We start from the raw sequence: 15641 nt of genomic DNA on the forward strand, positions 1-15641 counted from the left end.
GTAACGTAACGTAACGTAGCGTAACGTAGCGTAGCGTAACGTAACGTAACGTAACGTAACGTAGCGTAACGTAGCGTAGCGTAACATAACGTAACGTAACGTAACGTAGCGTAACGTAGCGTAGCGTAACATAACGTAACGTAACGTAACGTAGCGTAACGTAGCGTAGCGTAACATAACGTAACGTAACGTAACGTAGCGTAACGTAGCGTAGCGTAACATAACGTAACATAACATAACATAACATAACATAACATAACATAACATAACATAACATAACATAACATAACATAACATAACATAACATAACATAACATAACATAACATAACATAACATAACATAACATAACATAACATAACATAACATAACATAACATAACATAACATAACATAACATAACATAACATAACATAACATAACATAACATAACATAACATAACATTACATAACATAACATAACATAACATTACATAACATAACATAACATAACATTACATTACATTACATTACATTACATTACATTACATTACATTACATTACATTACATTACATTACATTACATTACATTACATTACATTACATTACCTATCCTAACCTAACCTATAGGCACTTTTATCATGACGCAAGATTTTTAAAATTTCAATATTGGAAAGTATTACAGTAGGCTATATGAAACAGTAGTTCTTGTGAGTTAACCAATAGAACTAACATAAAATTAACGCTCTGCGCAAATAATTTTCATTGGCTATCTGTTCTCCTTGGCTTATAAGAAATCATTAAAAGGGCGGAGCTATTATAATGTATAAATTGCTTCACTGAGAGCAGCAAACATTATTCTACATGTAGACAAGGTAAGTCGATGTTTTGTCTCAATGCATAGGGGTCGTCAATAAATCTTCTTTCTTCTTCTTCGTTCTTAATTATTAGTGTTGAAGGGGATCGAGATTTATCTGCCAGTGGGTTTGAACTCGAGACTTGAATAAATGACGTCACGCTTTTTTGGCCATTTTTGTACCCCCCCCCCCCCCTACGTAATACATCGTCACAAAAAGTCAGACCCCCTTAAAATGACGTTACACTCCAACCCACCCCACCCCCTAATTTACAATTTATCCTATGTTTTAAATTTGCTGTGTTTTCAGGCACAATTATTAATATTATTTTATTTTATTTTTAAAACTCATAAAAGTATTTGTCTGCAACACTCGCTAACGAACGATATAATAAAAAATATAATCAATAAACTCTCGCTATTCTATTAGAATATTTAGTTACTCCCTATTTCAATGTACTTCCTTGTTTTCTAAAGCTGAGTTATTTAAGTGTAAACAATGCCTGTGTTTGGATCATATTTATCGGGGCACTGGTTACCTACAATTCCGCCTACCACCATGGCGTGCTGTATGAAAGCTTTGAGTGTAAGTTAATCATTCACCGTAATATCTCAGTTAATCACTCACCGCCTAATTGTCGGGGACGGAATGTGGCGCTCTCGTGATGATTACACTACCGCAGGGGCGCTGCGTACGGCCCTTAGCTCGGTTCAATCATCGAATGTCGTATTGAAGGGTGCTCTTTAAAACTAAGGTAGGCGCTTAGTGCTCGCGGGATAGCCCTGGGCGCCAAATCGCACCCTGCAGAGAAGCCGGAGGACGTGCCTGATTCGATTTAGTGAGCTACTAAAGCAACAGGTGTCTATAGTGTATAGCCTATTTTTAAAATCAAATGTAGGCACCATAGAACTCGTAGGGTAGCCCGGGCGCTTCGGGTCGCGCAATCGACGAGGCGCCGGTGGTTGCGCCTGTTGCAGTTTTGCCGCTGAATATAGTAGTACCCCTTACCCGCTATGCAGAACGTTCGATTAACGGATGCCAAGTACTAACATAGCCGCTCGGGAACTCTGGGCGCCAAAAGGTGTATTGACAAAAAATATACCACACGCCCATAAGAAATGTAAAATGATTTTTTTTATCAAACCTCCACTAGAGCGTTTTAATCAACTCTTTTAAGTTTCATGACGATCGGATGAACGGTGTCAAACCGCAATCGACTTTACTTTTATATACAATATATAGAGAAGAATCGCATCGCGTGCTGCCGGGAGGCCACTCCTGCGAATTTGAAAAACTTTTATCGCAGAAACCTTTCCATGAGTATTATTAACAACTTCCCAAAGTTTCATGGCGATCGGGTGAAAGGTGTAGTAATCCATAAAACAAACACACACGCACACACAAACACACATACATATATATACCAAATCCTAAATAAAGATCATAATATTGAACAAAAAAATGTTGGTGGCTCTCTAAAAATTGGGAAACTTTATAAATTGTAACTTTTGGCTCTTCGGTCTCAAAAGGTTGCCGACCCCTGATTTAACCTGTTGGCACTATGCCCAGACCTTTAATTTTCCTGGTATATTATATTGTAGCCTATATGATGGATTTAACTGATGTTATCTCTCACAAAGCATTATAAATGTCATAGATTTTTAATAGTAAAGACTCTCCACTAGATTATTAAACTGCCTGTTTTGCTGTTAGCGGAGAGGATGTTGAAATAGGACAAGAAATACTCTCACACTCACTTAAATCTAAGCAAATTTTATAGAATTTTTTATTAATAAGGATTAAATAATAATATCAGTAACGGGTTATACTTATAACTTAACCGACCATATCTATATACATTCACATTTCTAAATCTTAGCAAGATCATTAACCGAAGTATTAAAAAAACTACTTACAACAGTATTAACATGCGCAATCCTCGATTAAAAGTTGTGATATTTAAGCTTATTCATTCTCCCGTGGAGAATTAAAATGTTCCTTCATTGAAAACACAGGGATGGAATTGATTTTTCCCCAGTATGGAATGGGAATTCCCTTTACATCAAGGTCTTCCTCTTCTATCCAATCTACACTCTCGCCATTAATTTCATTGGCAACTATAACCATCAGTTCACGTTTTCGACGTGCAGCAACTCTCAGAGGCTTGATGCGCTGTTATGGCACAATTGATGATTCCTGTTTGTGAGTTAAGGAATGATTGCGCAGCATAACCAATGAAGAGAAGTATGAGATACACTTTTTACAAACCCTGTCGCTGATCACGGATTGAACAGACGGACAATACAACTCATAAGGAATTGTGTGATAAGGATTTGAAGAGCGGGGGAGGATTTCATCCACTTTTATACTGAGCAGCAAAAAGAGATGGAAATTTATGTAAAGAGCCATCTGTTGAACGCTCAGGTATTGTCAGTCCACAGCTTGTGTGGGCGACTGGTAAAGGTGGAGGAAAAAATCTATCAGTTATTAAGCTGAAATACAAGCTTTGGCTTTGAGCAACATTTACTATCCATGCATTTAACGATCTGAGTCAAATAATGACTAGTTCTCACATGAATATCGTGCCAACGCAGATTCTTTGAGAGCAGAGAAGTTTTAAGGAGTTTAGACTCTTCTAGATCTATGTATTCTGTCACTGTAGGAAATGTATCCACTGTCATGTGTGACCATATTTTTGCCAAAGTGTTTTCGGCAAATGGAAAATTTTTCTTCTCTAAATCTGTGTCTATAGTGACTCCTCTTTCATCCAAATGACTGCCGTAGTAGTCATGGGGTAAAACTAATCCTGTGAGCTCATTGCTAAGTGGCGCCATTTTTCTTTCAACCCTATTAAATGCACTTTTTCATGGTGCATTAGTAGCAATGAACAAACGATCATAGTTCTGATTGAGAAAGTGGTGTACCGCAACTTTGATGACCTTTTGATACCTAGGGTTTTCGTCTGGGCCAGCATCAACCGTCAACACTAATATTGGTTTAACAATTTGATCCAGACCACTCTTTGTGATATCATCAAATTTATGTAAAGTAATTAATTTTTCAAAAACAAGTCCATGACTAAGTGCTGTGGATGAGGAATGTTTACCAGATCTGATTGATATGTATGTTGGGCCGGAGTATACAACAGCTTCTCGATTTCCCATAGCGTTGGCTTAATTTTTATCCCGGCATAAACTGAAGGGATCGGCTTATGTCCAGCAGCCACAACCCAGTCATGGTCAGGCAAGCTCACCCTATATTCCATGTGCATGAGCTGTCAACCCAAGCGGAACGCGGGCCTTGTCATCTTGACTTATAAAGCATACCTCATTCGGTCCAATCATGGAAGCTAACTCTTCTAGGTGATGCAGTGTTGCCGCTGTAAACAAGCGATCAATGTGATTTGCATGGCAATCGTTTTGCGCTCTTATCAGTTTTACTGCGACTGTCGATACATGTCGTTGCCCTTCATGAGAAGAAGTATGTCTTGGCAACAGTCGAAGGTACAGCCCACTTCTACTAATTATAAACCCATCTTGTTTTAACTGATCAGTTTGCTGATCTAATGTTTTAATAGTCCTGTAGATTTCGTTCTGCCACCTCTCGTGTGATACTGATCCATGCATAGCAATGTTTATGATAGTTTCCAATAAAGAAGATTGATCTTCTTCAATCCTTGGCCTGCCAGAATAAGATCTAACATTCAAAGTGGCGAGTAGCCCCGGATTCTCTTCAAACAAAGCATTCCGTTTTCTTTTCATTTCGAGCTTTCTGAGATCTTATTTGATCAGATATCTTCATCTTTAGCTTTTTTTATTTTAGCTGTTTCTTTTCTTTAAGCTCCATGTTCTGTTTTTGCGTTAACATTCCGCGAGTTTGTCGCTCATACAAGCCGACTAGATCAGAATTCAGAATCTCAATCTCTGATTGTAAGCTTATCTGGACTGTAGCCTGCTTAGATGTTGATAGTTTGCTGGTAGAGGGTTTGAAATCACTGACTTCATGAGCATCGTTCACTTTTTCGTCTGACTTCAGTGACTTATTAGTATTAGGTATTTCTTTTGCCAAATCATAGGGTGTTTTCTTATTTTTAGGTGTAGATACAGATGTTTGACCCAAAACGTCAAAATTGAGCCATTTTTAGCGGCAGCAGATGCTTTTAGCTCCTGCAGCCGGACCTCCGCTTTCAAGTGCAGATCTGAATCGCTTTTTAGTTGAGTCCACTTTTCAACGACTTCTTCTTGGGAAATCTTTTTACTCTTTTTAGGATATGCCAGCACGTAGGCATCAAAAATACATTGGAACATTTAATTTTATCCATTATTAACTGTCGATTTTTAAGCAGTATATATGAGATTATTAGATCTACCTTTCAACTGAAAAGCCTCACACAGACAAAGTTGATTCAGCGAGATACGTGTAGGCCTATTTGGGTTGATCGAAAAACACGCATCACATGCTGACCCTACACACATACGCTTATTTTTTGCCGCACCTACAAAAATCACGTGATCTCGACCTTGGAGCTGATCGTACACCATGAACACCATGATGTAAGGGAGACAATGCGTGTCATCAAGAGCAAGAGTCGCCGCCCTAAGTGTGAACATAAATTCTGTAAATAGTTTTAAATAAAATATTGGGGAAACAGGGTTTCAAAGAATAGCAAGCATTTAGTCAAACATCACCATTGACAAATTTCCAAATACGGCAGTCTACTACACAACATACATCGTCAAATAATAGGGCAATTTAATTAGAACACCGATATATTTCACAAGCTTTTGACAACTTACACAATAGTATACATTTTGTTAGAAGTATCGCAACCAATATAAGAAAATTATTTAGTAAGTTTATTTTTCTAAAAACTTAACAAAATGTATGTTAATCAATTCGTGAAATTAAGAAACGTGACGTCACACTGCCTCCCCCCCTCCCCCTCCCCCTCGTCACACATCGTCACAACAGTCTGAACCCCCTTCCCCCCCCCCCCCCTCCATAGGCGTGTGACGTCATTTATGGACGACCCCATACCTTACAGTTAATAATCTATATATATATATATATATATATATATATATATATATATATATATATATATATATATATATATATATATATATATATATATATATATATATATATATATATATATAAAGTTGTCGGGTGCCCCATCGGGCACTTCCCGGCGCCGCAGGCGCTTCAAATTTGGCAGGATCCTGCCTTGGGGCGACAGAACACGGGAGCCGGTTGGCCAACAAGTCCATGATCATGGGCTCAAAGCTTACTTCGACTGATCGGCGACTTCTATGAGCTATATATCGAAAAAAATTCCCACGTAGGAACTTCTTCATAACTCCTGAGGTCGTAGACCGACCCTCGGGTAGGAAAAAAACTATTAGATGTTTATGAGACCTTTAGAACTGACCGGTCCGAATTTTCCCTGTATAAACATTTTTAATTTTCTGAAGACGATGAATCTTTTCAAAAGAGTGTTTTGGAACTTTGGCCCTGTACATCTGGCTCATTTTTTACATAAACCTAGGAAAATGAATCGGCCTTTCGTATAAACTATTGGTCACCCTCTGCTCGAACGGAGAGGGCTAAAAAGTGACAGCGAGTGAAATTTTCCTAATATGAGCTATATAGGCTATAGAAAACAAATTCCCACGTAAGAACCCTTTGAAAACTTTTGGAGATATACATCGGCCTCTGGGGGTCAGCAAAAACATAGTGCTACCCTCGGGAAAAAACCCGAAACAATGTTTTACAGAGACCAAATTTCCTGATATAAACACAGTACCGTTTTTTTTGTAAAAAAAAAATAAATACAAAACTCTGGACGTACAAACCCAATCATAACTTCCGAGGTCATAGAAATACCCGCGGGGGTCACTTTACATCAAGCGGTATCTTCGGGAAAATTCCGGAATGGCTAAAGAACTGGCCGGTCCTAATTCACTATATAAACATTGTTAATTTGGTGAAAAACGATGACTATTTTCAAAACAATGTTTTGGAACTTTGGCTCTGTACATCTTGCTCATTTTTTACATAGAGCTGAGTAAATACATCTGCCTTATGGATAAACTATCGGTCAGTCTCTGCTCGCACGGCGAGGGCTTAAAAGGGACATTCTCCTTACGTAAGCTATATAATAAGAATAACAAAAGATCCCCTGATGTTTCGCAAGGTCGTAGACAGACCATGGAGGGTAACAAAAACAACTTTTTTCCCATCGGAAAAACCATTATGGTCGTTAAATATGTCGAGGTAACGTATTTTTAAAGATAGGCATAGCAACTTTTAGTGAAAAGAAAGGAAACAAAGACTACGTCATTCGGTTAATTTACAAGGGAGGTAACTTTTTAAAATAAATATTTTTTTTAATAACTTTATATTATATTTTAAACACAAACAGAAAATAACGAAGTTTAGCATTTATTTGAGTAAGATTTGTTTTATAATGTAAAGTTTGTATCCTGACAAATCGTAGTAATTAACTGTAAAAGTCAACTTATTATAACTTAGGAGTTTCACTATTCAGGTAACCTTTGTAGTTCTAATTACCTTTTAAGTAATAAATTGCGAAGATTCCCGCAATATTTCTCACATTATTATTATTAGTGTTTAAACTTTAGCTCTCCATATCAGCCAATAACTAATTAATTAAGCATTCAGATTGTCAAATGCTTTTTGAAAACTTATGCGAAGCTAGGCAGTGTGCCTAGTCTATATATATAAAGCAAAGATGTCGGGTTCCAATCGAACACTTCCCAGCGACGCAGTCGCTCCTTATTTGGGGCGAAAGAACACGGTGGCCGGTGCCGGATGGTCAACAAGTCAACGTAGAGGGGGGTCAAAACTGACTTCTACTAACCGGCGCCTTATATGAGCTGTATATCGAAAAAAAATGCCGATCTACCCCCCCCCCCCCCTTGATATTTTGTCAGGTGGTAGAAGAATGCCTAGGGGTGTCATAAGAACTCGGCATATCTGGGAAAACTTAGTAAAGTGGTGAAAACTGACCAGTCGTATTTCTCTATATAACCCTAGTATTTTATGGGAAAAACAGAGGGTAACTTCAATTAAGATTTTAGGGCGCTTCCGTTCTGTACATTCGGCTAATTTTTTGCATGCAATCCTGTAAATGACTAGGCCGCTTGGGAAAACTGTCGGCTTGACTCAAAGCCCTCGACCTGGGCTATGTAAGAAAAAAGTTTTGTGTGGTGGTAGAACAACGCCTAGGGGTGTCATAAAAACTCGGCATATCTGGGAAAACTTCCAAAGTAATCAAAACTGACTGTCGTATTTTCCTATACAATCTTTGTATTTTATGTGAATCCACTTATTTTGCAATTTTGATTGATCCAATGCATCCAACCCTTGAGACCAACAAAATTAAACCCATCCAACCATTTAACCAATCAACATGCAACACATTTTATTTAATCAGTGAATCTATGAACTTTTCAACGTATTTACAAAAAATTAAATTTTGCAATGAATCCAACATTTTATCCTACATTTCTTCTTAATTAACTGGAGAACTAAAACCTGATTTACTGGGTTTTTTTCTGTTCATCTATAGACATAGAGCTACGACAAAATGATGAAAATGTTCCTAAATTTGATTTTCCTGAATTTCATTGTTCTCTCAGGTAATATATATATATATATATATATATATATATATATATATATATATATATATATATATATATATATGTATGTATATATATATATATATATATATATATATATATATATATATATATATATATATATATATATATATATACATATATATATTTACTTATATATATATCTATGTCAATGTCAATGTCAATGTCAATGTCAATGTCAATGTCTGTGTCTGTGTCTATGTCTGTGTCTGTGTCTGTGTTTGTGTCTGTGTCTGTGTCTGTGTCTATGTCTATGTCTATGTCTATGTCTATGTCTATGTCTATGTCTATGTCTATGTCTACGGCTACGGCTACGGCTACTGCTTCGGCTACGGCTACGGTTACGGCTATGGCTATTCCTTCCCTTTCTATAATATACATCTTTTTGCTTACTGCCAGTTGTAAATACATAACTTTCTTTATACTCTACTTTTTATAGATGCAATGCCATTTAATATCTCTGATCTGTTACCTTCTGAAATATGTGCTAATGGATACTCCACTGTCTGGGATAAACCCAGATAAGAGGCAACTTTGAAGGCAATGATTATTCAGAATTTGTAAACGGCACGTACACATTGATCGGCCAATTGTTTGTATCATGAAGGGTAAGAATTCTTCTTATAATCTTTTTTAAGTAATTTGTAGTAACCTACTATGGCTAAACGTACTAATAAAAAATAGCTTAGAAAAAAACAATTTACATTACGTACATTTTATTTTTATGTTTTTAGAACTTATTTTTCGACTTAAAAATGTGTGTGATTTTTTTCTAATATTTAGCTTTTGGGAGCTGAATAAAGGATTGGCTATCGATTTTGTTTTCTAGCAATTTTTCGTCTAAACTTTTTATGAATCTTTTTTTTTTAAAGCGTCCAATGTGTGGGGCATTTGCACACAAAGCAACCACTTATTATTTTAATGAACAATATTTTTGTTCACAGACTATTAAAACATCAAGAGAAAATTATGAGTTTTTGTTGCTAGAAAATGATTACATAATTCAGAAAGCGAACAAACCCCCGATGCCAGTAGCGTACGCAGGGGGGGAGCAGGGGGAGCGGCCGCTCCCCCTCTGGCCATTTTCAGCAAAGTGGCGCCTTTTTGGAAACTTTTTAAACTTTGTTTAGATTGATACAATTTTTGTTTTGTCGGCCTACATTGTGTGTCTTTTTCTTTTTTCTTCTTCTTCGTTCTTAATTATTAGTGTTGAAGGGGATCGAGATTTATCTGCCAGTGGGTTTGAACTGGAGACTTTGTTCGAATTTATCAACCATGAGCTTTTTGCCGACTCGACCACGCCTCCAACACAATTAAGCGTTACGTGTCAACTGGTTATGCGCCATTGAGGCCATTGACTCCGATTTCAGCCTGCTTTTCTTTTTGGATTTGCTTCCATAGCCTTTGTCCAACCAAGAACAAACTACAAGGCAGCAGTTGTTTAATTTTGGAGTTGTCTCTCCTAGAAGAGTGGCTGTCCCCAGCTAACGAGCCTCATCTGCCCGAGGGTTCGAACTCGAGACTTTTCGGTTTAGCAACCATGAGCTTTACCGACTCGACCACGCCGACCACTAACATTGTGTGTGTTTTCTTATTTCTTCAGAGTGCTACTTTCAATTTATTTTACATCATAGCGAAGTATAAATATATTCACACACTACAACCAAAAACAATGAACGTACCATAATCTGTTTTGTAATTCTTGTAAAAAAAATTTCTTATATAATAATTCCTGGGAAATTATTAAGATAAGTGAAATAGGGGAAATTATCACTCTCTTACTATAAATATGTATATATCTACACATTTAATTATAAATGTCACAACAAATTATATAATTACTTTAGTATATAATGAAACTGCTTAACACTATTCGTGTTTACAAAATATTTTTGTCTATAATCAAAATTTAATATATCGTCATCATAAATGCTAAAGTATTACAGCGTAATAACAGTTTTTAAATTCAGAGTTGGTATAAAACCACGCTTTTCATATAATCGTAAGTTTGAAAGCGGACTTTAAACCCCAAACAAGAAGAAGAAGATAATAGAAAAACATTCGGAATAACATCCTGCATTTAACTAGAAATTGGTCTTTTAGTTCAGATCATATATTTTTAATTAACTACTGCTTCTTTGTGTACTTTAAAGATCATTTTTTAACATAGTGATAGGTATGAGTTAGATCACTGTATTGATCACACACCTTTTTACTGGTTATTGCAAAAACAATATTCACAGAGTTTTACGTTTAAAAGCTAATTTTCTGGCGGCATGGTACGTTGGTACATCATTACGCGTTTTTCTACATGTACTTAACAGATCAGTTCAGGGTGGGTTGAGGGGGGGGGTCAACTTCATTCATCACTGTCCGTTCACTTTAGGTCAATTATCCAACCCAGCGTATACCTAGGTGTGACATTAATGTCGCTCTACACCAACTCAGAGTGAACATAGCGTCAGTTTTTAGATGACTGTTCTAAACATACATATATATTACACAAATATATATTACACAAATATATATTACAGAAATAGATTTAAATAAGTAGCAGTGGTATTATGACAATATTTTTTTACAGAAGGGTCCATGGAAGAGGGGGGGGGGGGGTTGTAATTGTTTCATATAATTTGTAATCATAATCACTATCGCCCAAGCTGTCATAATACTACTACTTCATCGTGATGACATTGTTGACCTTCTCAAAATCTCCCCACCACTACGTAGTTTGCTCATAAGTAAATTTAAATAGAGGTGCCACATCAGTTGTATTTGTTTCTGTATTGTAATTTTTAAAAAATTAATCACACGATTCAAACTGTATATATAAAGTAATTATGTGTGAAGTTTTATGTATAACATTTTCTAATTCAATTATTCGTAAGCAAATACATTATACAATTGCCTTAAACTTAACACCCCTCTTGCCAAGTGGTACTACCGTAGAGGTTTTTTAAACATTGCAATGCATCGTAATGGTTATTTTTAGAATGGCAAGCTGATGTAGCTGTTAATACGTGTTGTAAACGTAGACACTACTAGACTAGTACAATAATGCTTAATTGCTGCATGAAAAGAAATCTTGTGATTTACATCGATGTGCCGACCAAAAATATTTTTTTAACAAATATCATTGTTTAAAACTTTGAGTTTAAAAAGTTTCCAAAAAGGCGCCACTTTGCTGAAAATGGCCAGAGGGGGAGCGGCCGCTCCCCCTGCTCCCCCCCTGCGTACGCTACTGTCACACGACTACAAATAAACAATTGGTAACGCGTTGATGAAACCCTTACAAATTGTTTCATCACACTAGTATTTGGGACTAGATCGCAGCAACGCAGACGGTGCGTGTTGTATGAAAGCATTGAGTGCACGTTAATCATTATCCGTAATAGTTAGGTTGAACACCTTTTAGTCATCACCTAAGGGTGTCGCGGGAGTGACGTGTTACACTACCGTAGGTAACCGGATACTACCCAGGGGGTGCTTCTGTGCTTGGTGTCATCCGTAAGCCAGGGGCGCCGAAAGCTGCCCCTGTTACAGTTAGGTCGTTGAATTAGTAGTACCCCTGTAGGACGCGTAACCAACGGATTCCTTGCACTCAGGTAGCCGCTGGCTATCTCGAGGCACCCAATCTTACTACTGCTGATGCACTGGGTGACACCTTTAATTCGATTTAGTTATCGATTTTAGCAACCCTCCGTATCCTCAGTGAATGGCGCTCATTAAACGAATATAGGCGCTGTGGAGCTCACGGGGTATCCCAGGGCGCACCGGGTTACGCGACCGCCGGACATTAAAATTAAAAGACCCCAGGTGCCAAAATAGCCACTGGAAAACTGAGTGGCAAACCAAAATATGGGCTCTGTTCGACCCCCCACCCCCCCCCCCCCACGAACACACATACACACACTGAATGCCAATGCATGTACAGTAAAAAAGGACTGGGGACCTTTTTGGAACTTGAAATTATTTCTACAGTAGAAAAGAATCTGGATTTCCTTTTTTCTTTATATATTTTTACTCCTCCAACCTGAAAAGTAAAATATTAAAATATACGTTACACAGCAGTTTCTTCAAAAGATTACATTATTATATTTAATCTACCACAGTATTAATGTCTTATGTTTACAATATGTAGCTTGTACTAACCGTAGGTGTTTTCTATATTTGTAATGCATGTAATTATTCTCGCAAATCTCTTCCCACTAATGACATAACTTATGCTGTGATACTGCTTTTATTTCAGGATATAATCTTCACACCATGAAAGTCTTTATTGGTAATGCTTTGCAAAGCGCACTAAACATGACATACGGACAAACTAACTGTGAGATTGCTGGTCCCCAACTTGGCTGGCGGGGACAAATGTCCGTACAAATTTGTGCCTGTTGTGGTGGACCCCCAATATTTCATTCAATGCGAGTGACTTCTATGACCCGATTGTCATATACCATACCCTTGATCGAGAATGTAAGCACCTGTATTACGCATTCGCAAACAAACTATAACTTTCAAGAAACTTTTCACATACGCTACTCAACATCAGGCAGTAACTGCGCCAGCGAAGTGAATTACCGCTGCTCGGTTATCCCAACGAACATCACCGAGTATCCGCCACTAGAACTGTAGACGGACACACGTCATAGTTGACGTTACTAAAACACGCGCACATTTGTGAAGCGTTTGAATTAATTCAAATAAATTTGAATTGGTTAAAAGTAATGAAGAATAAAGTACGTCTACTAAAAATTAATGAGTTGAATTTTGTTTGTTTAAAAACGATATAATTGTTAAGTAAGTCAAAGGTTTAATTCGTCTATGTTCATAACAACTGCTGCTATTGTTTGTGCATCACATTTAGTTCTGGATGTTCTATTTACCTGGACACAGTAAGAGATCTACAGTTTCACAAACCTAAAAAATTGGGACAGGTGAGGCGAACTACATCAGTTCACAGAACCCGTATATAAATGGAATATACATTAAAATACCCACCTTAATTTAAAAAAAAAACAACTAAAGTATACTTTGTTGTGATTTTGACTTTATAATAAACCGGGAGTGATCTCCCCTAAACTTTTTCGAATATTTTTATATAAAATAACAGGGGATGGGAACTCGGGCTATAGACTCAAGTTATCGTGTTTACACACACACACACACACACACACACACACACACACACACACACACACACACACACACACACGCACACACACACACACACACACACAGACACACACACAGACACACAGACATAGGACAAGATTGCAAAATTATGTTTTTCCGTATCCGTGAGGTGTAAAACGTCGAGATTTATAAAAATCTCTATTTTTTTTTTTGCACGATTACAATACTTTCTCGATACTACGTATATACGAGAAAGTAAAAAAATAGGATGGATTTTATATATTATTAATCTTTGTTTTCTTTGATATTCTGTAGAAGAGCTTTTCTAAAATGATTTTTTAAATTGCATTAACCAAATAAACCCAAGTCTTTCTTCGTTCCTGTTGGATTTACATTACTTTACAATGTATCACTCTAAACAAACAAACAAAAAACAAAATATACAAACAATACAACCAAAAAACAATGAACGCAACACAGATTGTTTTGAAATCCTTGTAAATAAATAATTTGACATAATGGTTCCTAGAATATTAATATTTCCAGAGTTTTTTCCAGGCATCTCTTCGGGGGGGGCTTCGCCCCCCCCCCCCCCACCCCCCCCACCCCCCCCCCCCCCCGAAAAAATTTTAACGCCCCCCCCCCCGAACGAAATGAAATTTATATATATTTTATATAGAAAATATATACTTTTAATAGTGTCCGCCCCCCCGAAGAAAGTTTACCGCCCCCCCCCCCCGAAGATTTCAAGTGCCCCCCGGAGAAAAAAGTCTGGAAGAAACACTGAATATTTCTTTCAACGAATTTAATTGTAAAGTCAAAACAGATCAATAATTACTTTAGTAAGTAACAAAGTAGCTTAACAATATTCGTTTTACAAAAATATTTTGTCTACAACTACAACCTGTTTCAAAAGCTATGATTCTGGCGGCATGGTACTTTGGTACGTCATTACGCGTTTTCCAAAATGTAAACAGATCAGTTCGGGGTGGGTTGGGGGAAAGGTTCAACTTCATTCACAACTGTCCGGTCACTTTAGGTACATTATCCTACCCAGCCATGGGCGGATTAAGGGGGGTGCTGAGGGGGCTGTGGCCAGGGGCCCCCGATTTTTAAGGGCCCCCTTATTTCCTTTTTCAATCATAGTAAATTTCCCTTTAAAGTGAAATCTTTGGGTTTTTTTTTACTATAAAACCCAATGTTTTAATATTTGAATGACGATTTTATTTCAATTTTTTATCAAAATATCAAACTCGAGCACACACTTTAGTATAAATACCCGCCCGGAAAGCGTTTGCTTATCACAATAAATTGGGTTGATTTTAGATTTAAAAACAAAAACAGCGGTCGAATTCTGACACATAAATGTGAGCGGCTGGAGTGTATTATTATTATTTGTTTACGTGTAGTGTGTGAGGTGTGTGGAAGTCGATGTCCGGCTTGTTCGAGTCTGTCTTTTGGTGTGTGGAAAGCAGCGATGAAGAGAGCAGGAAGACTCTCTGGTCATCGATTGTAAAGAACAACAAATTCACACCATCCAGCCGTATTTATTTTGTGTTTGTGTTCGTCATAGACCTGGACGGTGGTCCGAAATTGGGTGTTTTGTTCCGTTGAGTTCTGTTTCTGTTTTGTATGTCTCCAGTGTTCTGTTTTACCTAAATTCTAGTTTTTTTTAAGCTTGGTTCCATATTTTTTTGTTAAATAAATTTTATTATATCGTTAAAGTTTTTTTTGTTTTTACTTTAGACTAAGGTTAGGTTATTAACCAGTCTGGGTTTAGCCGGGCTTGCACTGACCGGACGGTAGTTAGTTAGATAAGCCTAGAAGGGTAGATTTTAGGTCCCCCCCCCTAGCAGGGCTTACATAAATGACATGCATCTGGTGTGAATATTGTATGATTTAAACTTTTAAAAACATTTATAGGCCTTTACTTTTAGTGAACGTTAATATCGGGTTTACAGGCCAGGGATGACGTTCTTTAAATGGA

At 37.1% G+C, this 15641-nt stretch overlaps 1 long non-coding RNA gene across 1 annotated transcript; it reads left to right on the forward strand.

The window, feature by feature from the left end:
- Positions 1-817: 817 nt before the first annotated feature.
- Positions 818-9122, forward strand: LOC131952257 (uncharacterized). The gene is made up of 3 exons (XR_009388522.1): positions 818-851; positions 8428-8497; positions 8961-9122. It is a non-coding gene; the product is annotated as an uncharacterized LOC131952257 (long non-coding RNA).
- Positions 9123-15641: the final 6519 nt, after the last annotated feature.

The sequence above is a fragment of the Physella acuta genome, unplaced genomic scaffold, assembly GCF_028476545.2.
Source record: "Physella acuta isolate Inbredline_101_S28 unplaced genomic scaffold, ASM2847654v3 ptg000070l, whole genome shotgun sequence".
Taxonomy (NCBI): Eukaryota; Metazoa; Mollusca; class Gastropoda; family Physidae; genus Physella; species Physella acuta.